Source organism: Saccoglossus kowalevskii, chromosome 9 (assembly GCF_978046115.1).
Source record: "Saccoglossus kowalevskii chromosome 9, keSacKowa6.1, whole genome shotgun sequence".
NCBI lineage: Eukaryota > Metazoa > Hemichordata > Enteropneusta > Harrimaniidae > Saccoglossus > Saccoglossus kowalevskii.
This window is the reverse complement of record NC_140649.1, coordinates 14,259,308-14,267,369: the sequence shown is the minus strand read 5'-3', so window position 1 is coordinate 14,267,369 and position 8,062 is coordinate 14,259,308.

Genomic DNA, 8,062 nt, shown 5'->3' with positions numbered 1-8,062 from the left:
CATCGGTTTCATAGTATTTAACACCACTTTTTAAAACTTTTTAGAAGCTACGCCCTCATAATACCCCTCTGTCTTGTGGTGTTTCCTACACTGAACCCACGATCGTTACGTCAATCCTCAATTTTTAATGAGACTTTTTAGCTTGTGGCAAGGTCAGAGACTCGAAAACGGTTTCCCTAGACCAGACCAGACCAGCCAAGTCATGTCGTGGCCCATTTACTGACCGAGATAAGCAGGTGAGTGGTGGGAAGTGGCCTGTTATTATACATACGTGTATCAGGCGTGGCCTGCATGCACACCCGGATTATTTTTTCTGCTCATCGATCCATTGTTCATCCATACAAAAACATACATGACTCATACAAAACACACTCAGGCAGCAGTTATCACGCCAGACAATACGTATATTTGCAAATCGCTACTTGATTTAATCGTGGATTGGTTTGAAATATCGGGAGCGAATACCTGGGTATTTTCACCACCAGGCAACTACAACGAGTGAAAACAACCGTCAAAACTCTCAAAAAATGTACTTTAGTATAGTTGTTGAGACTCTCCTGAACAGCGTAACAAGATTATCCCTACATGTGCATCATATATACATTTAAATGTTCAGAATTTTCCTATAGTTGAGTTTGTGGTGTTTTATCGACATTAGATGTTTTCACCAGCACTTCGACCGACGTTCCACAGCAGCTCGCGCCACAGCCCCAACAAATACATTATGATGTTACAATGGAGCGCGTCTTAGCAACATAGAACGTGTTGCGACGTAGCTCCGCCCCGAACATATATCGGCAATATACCATATTCAGTTTGTGTGAGATTTTTAAAAAAAAGTTTAACTGGTTATAGCTGCTTGAGATTTTGACTTCAATTACCATGGTTACATAAATTAACGGAATAGCGGACGCGTCGACGTTTAGAGAATTTAAAACTATTTTAAGGTAAAGAAAAAATCGCATGGCTATGTCGCTCTCAATGAGATTTCGGCGGATGTTTGAGAATAATGCAAAGTTGTGGGAATTTTATATCATGACAAGTCAACAGGATTGACTCGTAAACACGTATACTACATTCAAGCAGCGTACTGTAATAAAATCACAGGCATAATAACTTTTCGACAGAACGTAATTTAGGTAGGAATGTTGACATAAGTCGCTTACTGTTTTTGAAAGTATAAAACTACTAAAATGTAGAAAGTACATAAATAATTATGGTTGACAGATTTAAAGTCATATAAAGCACCTCATACTCGGACTTTACACACTACTTATGCGCGGAAAGCAAGTTCTGGCCAGCTTACGATTCGTGGGATTATCGAGTGCTGACCTACGTCAGAGAACATTCTATGTGCACCACTCTTTTCTTGACCTAGGGAGCCACAGAGAGCCACAACTAGACTCTGCCACAGGCGACATTTTACACCAAAATTGATGCTATTCCGCGTTTTTTTAAAATTCATTTGTTTCTTATATCCTAAGCTTCCGTTGAAAAAAATATGTGTTATTTAAAATATATATCAAATATTTTTATATTTAGTGCTAACATCTTTTCAAAATGCAAACTCATCTAACTATTACTATCAACAATACACTTACATTTGGAATTTGGTATAGCGAATTTTTTTTTTCTACAGGCTTTGTGCGAGCCGTTCGAGAAAACAGCATAAACTCAACTTTGAGGCAATCATGAGCAACCAAATGTATACATGTTGTACATGTAGGGGTGATCTTGTTACACTGTTCAGGAGAGTCTCGGCGGTTAGCCCAAAGTACAGTAACAGTTTTCTGAATGCTTTCAACCGTTGTTTTAACCGGTTGTGTTGTAGCACCCGCATAATAATTACCATAATCCAATTTTCTAAGAAACTCATATTTTCAAATTACACCTTTACACAAATCTCAACAAAAGATCCACTAATTATAAATCAGGCTAAAAACACACATTATTTCGTTTAATCATGGTCGGTCATATATTCACACGATAAATTTATTTGAAACTTTAAACCTGTTTAACTTGTTTCACAACACCAGATAATCTATATAAACAAAAGAGATCGTAGCGCATAAGTACAACTTGGGAAAGAGGGGATACTGTAAAACCATTTATTTTCACTGACATTTAATTTCACAATTTTTATGTTTTGAGCATATTCACTGTACTTTAATTTCACAATGTTGTCAAGGAAACAATGAGTTTTATTGTTATTTTACATGTTCATGTAGATTTAATTTAGTGGATTTTACTTATCAGTAAAAATAGTGAAATTAAAACCCAGTGAATAATTAAAGCATTTACAGTAACTTACATAAAGGATAACGTCTTACTAGTTATACTGATCTATTTCATAGAAACACGTAAATATAGACATAAATCTATATGGCATACTCAACATATAAGAATGGTGTGATAATTCATGCCCCTTAGTGAAATCTGTATCAAGGTGCGGGGTCACACAGGTACGAATGTAACCCGAGTATATTTTGAAAGTAATGATACGATTGTATTTAACAAAACTGTATAACAGTTTTATTTAAGATAATACAAAAAACAACTAAGCCTCAAATTTGTGAGTGGATTTTGAGCGAAACCCAACTGCTTTTGTAATGGTGAACTGATAACTTAACAAACATTTCTATTTCCATTGCAAATACCGGTGTAATTAAATCTATACATTTAAAATGATGCCATTCATTATTTGATTTTAAAAAAAAACTTCAATTTTGTTGTCTCTACTTTTCAAGTTTTGGTGGTGTTATCTGCGGAAAGTGATAAAGTAGTACGTATTCTTAATAACAGTTATTATACTATAATTATAATCATTCAACGAAAAGAAAATATTCCACAGCAAATATCGCAGTATCATTCTTCTTCTTCATCGGAGCTTGGTGAAAACTTCAATACAGGGGAATCGCTATAGATATTCTCCTCTGCTGTCGGTGTCCATATACGTGAGATGCGTGAATTAAGAGTGTCCGTGCCAGAAATGCCACCGCCATCGAGTTCACCTTGACGACCAGGGAATTCCGTGTACACATTGTCGGGCATTGTTACCGATCGTGAAAACGATCCGCGGGTCGTATTTTGGTCGGTGATCGGATGTTGAAGATCGTACGGCAATGCATCAAGTGGGCCCGTCAGCTGGAGCGAGCCGGACGAAGATCGATGAAATATTCCTTCATCGTCATCGCTGTGCAGTGAGTTGTCCGACACTTGGACTTTTCGTCGAGCTTCAGCTACTCCCATCGTCTCCGCGTAAATGTTACTCTCACGCCGATGTTCACGACCTAGCCATGTGCTGGCAGGAAACAGGTAGTTTTCTGCACCGAACACCGATGCTGTGTCGTCATTGTTTCTTTCATCAGCTGGCATCTTATCACTCTTGCGTCTTCTGACCAAAAATACTAGAATTACCAACACCAGAATTACTGCTAATAAAGTGGCCACAACAACTGGTATGACCCAGAGTACATCATTTTCATCTAAGGAAACAAATAAACAATCATAATCACAATTGCAGCACAAAATTCACTATTAATAGTTGGCTATCTATTTGCTATTTTGTCTCATATGTAAACAATGTTAGTGATCGTTTTGTAGGAAGCAATTTTTACGACATGCGTGCAATAGGGCTAAATGATGTCATCACTATATTTACGACAAAGTGCTCATCTGTATCTTATCTATATCGTCTGTTTCCATGGTAACTATATAAACACGTCACTTACCATTGACTGGAGACTTTGATGCAAATTCTGCAATGTAACAAAAACAGAATGTTCAGTCATAGCAATCGAAACATGGATAATGGACCATGTTACTTTCATAATACGATATGTAATTATGCGTGGTGTATATCATCTACTATTTGTGATGATTTTACCTGGGCATTCGTGTTCATTGCAGGATGCCAGGAACAGCGCATCCCCTTCGCAGCCAGCGCCACCATTTGCTGGAGGGGGCTGCGTACAACTTCTCTCCATCAAATGATTTCCTCCTCCGCAAGGACGTGTGCAATTTGACAGTTCAATTGGATCGCTCCAACCACCGTCCACGATAACTACGACATCTTCCATCGCTGACAGATCCCCAGGTAGAGTATGTTCTGCTATACCTATTCGCAACGCTTCCTCAACTTTATTCATTAGCGCGAGTGTTGCCATGGTTGCATCGACATCACCCTCCATTTTAATTTCCTTAAATTTGACAATAAAGAGACAGAAGTTAATGTAAGCATGAAATTGTTTAATTTCGACATTTTAAACTTCCCACACCTCGAGAATGTCATTCATATCTCTCCAGCCTGATCAGCTGATCGTTACATTTGAGCATATAGCGAATGTTCACCCTTTCTGCATCGTCATTGCATTCTGTACACTAAGTTAGTATATCGGCGATTAATTGCTAAACAACTATAGCAGTCAATAATGTATGCGAACATAAACTGTTGTTGGTTGATTCATTTCCCAACGAAGATATGTATTTCATATATTTGAATTATTCAATCCCCTAGTAGTTAAAACTCATTGTATTGTACATTTGCTTGAGGATTCGGATGTTGTGTAAATTTGCTTATTGAGTGCTGGCATTCTAATTGTGTTGCTTTCTTTCAAACTCAGAATAAGCTTACCAATTGTGTGTTTGTATCTAATGTATCGGAACGTTTTCTACGTTTGCTTTCCACAGCACCTTCATAGTCATGGCACTTCATGGAAACGCATTCTGGAATGTCAGCTATACTTTGCTTGAGGTATGTCAGTAGGTCAACACACAGTGCAGCGATGGTAGCCGACTTAAAGAAAAAAAGTACAATAATATCAGTTAATACAACAAACGGTGCTGATAATATTGTGCTTTGTGTCAATTGAGCTAATAATAAACAAGCGTAATACACACCTCTTGAATCCCAGAGAGATCGTATTGTATATTCATAACACCACACTCTGATATAGTACCAGTATAATGTCCAGCGCATGGAGCACTATCTTCAACGCTCTGTTGAGCGGCCCCTTCACCTTTGCAGATAAGTACATCATCACACATGGTGTCCTGAAGACATTCCGATTCCAGGGCTTGACACGTCATATCCGCTCGGCAGTCGCTGTCTTTAGCGCAGTTGGTGGGCTCGTCCCAGTACTGAAAACAAGTACAGTATAAGTGAAGTTAACAGCGTTCGCGTATATGTGGAATTAACACGGGAAGACATCGTGAATGCGGCAAACGAACACAAACGTGGCTATACAGTATATTAATGTAACCGAACCTATTATTTGGATACTCACGTATGTACATTCAACTTTCCCATAAAGACAAATACAGTCATCACACGAATTCTCGTTATACTGTAGAACAGTGCCGTTGGGATATATAGTACCATCCACTTCACAGGGCATTGCTGAATATGAAAAGAAAACCCAGCATTGAACGAATGCAACGTTTACCAATTATAACTACATATCCACTGCAATACCGACGACTGATAATCACAATGACTATTACCTGTTTCGCAATGAACTCCTGTATATTCCGGCAAGCAATGACATTCATACCCTGACAACACATCTGCACAACTGCCTCCATTTCGACACGGATCACTTGAACAATGTATTCCTACAAATAGACACGATAATTAGGTCGACCAGTTGTTTTTTGTTCACAAGTGAAGTAAACATAACATCATTCTTAATCAAAGCATCTAATGAGTCCACTAACAGCAACAATTACCTTGCCAACTCAACATAGAAGGAACACTGCGAGAAAAGCATCATGATCTAACTATAATCAGCTGGCCATTTACATTCAATTCACTCATCACTCATGGTCATCTTACCTGCCTGACAATAATCTCCTTCCCACCCATCTGCGCATTCACATAAGAACCCGTTCAACTCATCAAGACAAGTACCTCCATTATGGCACGGATTACTCTGGCATTCGTCAGTGTCTGTTGAGTATAAAGTGGCAAAACATTAATATTACATACAATATATTGTATTTCTCATGTTACAAATAATCCTAACTGGAAGTATGGTGTTAAAGTAGCTTTACTCATCAGATTCACAGCGTAACCCTTCCCAACCGTCTTCACATTCACATCTATAACCACTCAATTCATCATGACAAGTAACCCCGTTATGGCACGAATTACTTTTCACATTCGTCAGTGTCTGAAGGCAAATATTCGATAACACATTATTATTGCTTACAATATGATGCACTTCTAAATTCAAAGTCAAAGTGCGGGACACGCTTCAATTTTGTTGTTGAACTGGATTCTGTACTTACCTGATTCACAGTAGTCACCTTCCCATCCTTCCAAGCATTCACAATGATATCCGTTCACTTCATCAACACAGGTACCTCCATGTTCACATTGATTACTCGAGCATTCATCGGTATCTGTGGAGTCAATATTCATCAAATCAATTATCTTTTTTTGTGAGCAGCTGTACATACCTAAGAAAAACTTTTCTTTATGGGATTTACAGTAATGCTAATATATTAATAATTACAAGAGATGCCCACTGTATTAGTTTCATGTAAACATACTCAGCCTCGCAACTAACACCTTTCCAGCGGTCTATACATTGACAATGATAACCACCCACTTCATCAACACACCTTCATATGTATCAAAGGTTAAAATTTCATTCTCTGTTTACGTAGTCAAGTCTTGTATTTTGACTTGAAAACTATAACCCATACATTAACACTACATACCTGTTTGACAGTGTTGCCCTTCATACCCTGGTTGACAGTAGCACTGATAACCTGATTGAGTGTCTTCACAGATAGCCCCATTCTGACAAGGGTCACTTCTGCAATAGAATCCTAAAAATATAAACACACAGTTATTGATCTTTGACCAGGAGTTGTACTTATATTCTTTACTAAGGTTCAAACGGTTTACTTCTTTTGAGCTGTCTCACCTGAATCACAGAGGTCACCTTGCCAACCATCTGCACATTCACAATGATATCCGTTCACGTCATCAACACATGTTCCTCCGTTGTGACAGGGGTCACTGAGACATTCATCCATATCTGTAACAGCAATTTTAAAAGTAAAGCAAACCACAAACTTATTATAAATATACAAATAGCAATGTTTTAGAACATCTCACCTGTTTCACAATTTATTCCCGTATAGCCAGGTAAGCAGTTACATTCATAACCCGGTGACACGTCCCTGCAACTTGCACCATTTTGACATGGACCACTAGAGCAGTAGTACCCTGTAATGATAATACTCTCTCACAAATACATTCCATACTAAGACATATTGAAAGTTAGGTTGAGATGGTTGTGCGAATATTTCTAAATATGGAGTTATCAAGGAATTATTTTCACGATCATGAATATTTCCATCAAATATAAAAAGTAAATGTCGTATAATGTCATGAAAAGAAGATTTTCTGTAACAAAAAAACACATACAGAACAACAAAAATAATAATTTTATCTCACCTGAATCACAATTGTCTCCTTCCCATCCATCTGCACATTCACACTGATACCCGTTCACTTCATCAAAGCAGGTTCCTCCATTGTGACATGGGTCACTGTGACATTCATCTATATCTGAGAATATAATTCAGTATTGAATTAATAATATTCTCACCTGACAAAATTTTGTTAATTTGAACAATTGAAGATAACATTTCCAGCTCACCAGAATCACAATTGTCTCCTTCATATCCATCTGCACATTCACACTGATATCCGTTCACTTCATCAAAGCAGGTTCCTTCATTTTGACATGGGTCACTCTGACATTCATCTGTATCTGAGATTAAAAAATTGAAAGCAGTAAATAGATGATCTACTTAACTTTCCCCCGAAAACAGATTTGAGAATTAAAACTACATACCTATTTGACAATGTATCCCTTCATACCCTGTAAGACAGTAGCATTGATAACCTGACTGAGTGTCAGCGCAGGTAGCCCCATTCTGACAAGGATCGCTTCTGCAATAAAACCCTGACAATGCCAAAATACCGACAGTTAATACCAGCATTATAATTTGTTCAGCAGATGCAATAATTTGTTATATTTATGCA